Source organism: Nannospalax galili, unplaced genomic scaffold (genome assembly GCF_000622305.1).
Source record: "Nannospalax galili isolate Female #2095 unplaced genomic scaffold, S.galili_v1.0 scaffold101, whole genome shotgun sequence".
Classification (NCBI taxonomy): domain Eukaryota; kingdom Metazoa; phylum Chordata; class Mammalia; order Rodentia; family Spalacidae; genus Nannospalax; species Nannospalax galili.
The window spans coordinates 931,233-932,039 of NW_008345700.1; the positions used below are offsets into that span (position 1 = coordinate 931,233).

Sequence of the window (807 nt, forward strand, 5' to 3'; positions counted from 1 at the left end):
TTGTGTCAAGTGTGCCCTGTCCTTCACCTCCCGGGCTCTGCACACACATCTGTCGGTCTGCAACGCTGGCGGGCTCGATGCACTGGCTCGGCTCAGGGACTGCTTCACAGAAAAGCCGCCCTGACACCTAGTCCCCGACCCAGACCACCCTTCTGAGCGCGCTGCTGACAGTTCTGAGCTCACTGTGCTGCGAGGGGCCGGGTGGGCGACCCTGGCTCCAGCCCGGCTCCCACGCCCTCCAGGACCGCTGGGCGCCCCCACCCCCGCCTGGCCACGCCCCCTCGGATCCTCCGCCCCGGGCGGCCGGGAGAAGAGGCAGAGCCCCGCGCCTCTTGTGGGCGTGTCCGGGGGCGTGACAGGCGCAGGCCGTCCCCCACTGGCCGCGGCGCACAGTGCAGCCCCAGTTTAGTGCACCGTGGCGGTGGCGGTGGCGCGAGCAGCTGGCGCCGCGCAGTCCCGCTTCGGCGCAGGACGCACCGGCGGGCGGACGGCCGCGGGGACGGAGCGGACAGCGGGCGGGCGGGCTGCCGGCTGAAACGGGCGTTGTGCGCGGAGCCGGGCGCTAGCGGCAGCCAGGTGGGTGCAGGACACCCCGCGGGCGCTCGGAGGGGCCGGGGTAGGCGCCCGGAGGGGCCGGAGCGCTGCTCGGGCTGGAACTGGAACGATCCGTGCGCCGAGGCCCGGTTGGGCGCCTGCTTCCAGCTCTGGAAAGTTTGCCGCCGCCCTGGGAGGGCTCTGCGGCCGCCGGGGAGGGAAGGAGGAGGGAGGAACCGCGGCGGGGAGGAGGCGGCCGGCGCCAGGCGGCCC

At 74.6% G+C, this 807-nt stretch overlaps 1 protein-coding gene across 6 annotated transcripts in view; it reads left to right on the forward strand.

Annotated features, from left to right (window-relative positions):
- Nucleotides 1-393: 393 nt before the first annotated feature.
- Nucleotides 394-807, forward strand: part of Fgfr3 (fibroblast growth factor receptor 3) — a 15,334-nt gene continuing 14,920 nt past the window's right edge. For 3 of the 6 annotated variants that reach the window (XM_029567678.1, XM_008841829.3, XM_029567679.1), the window contains exon 1: nucleotides 395-576. The gene's annotated coding sequence lies outside the window, so the exon portion shown is untranslated. Of the gene's footprint in view, nucleotides 577-807 lie in introns of all 6 variants that reach the window. The other 3 variants (XM_029567674.1, XM_029567677.1, XM_029567680.1) reach the window with 2 other exon arrangements.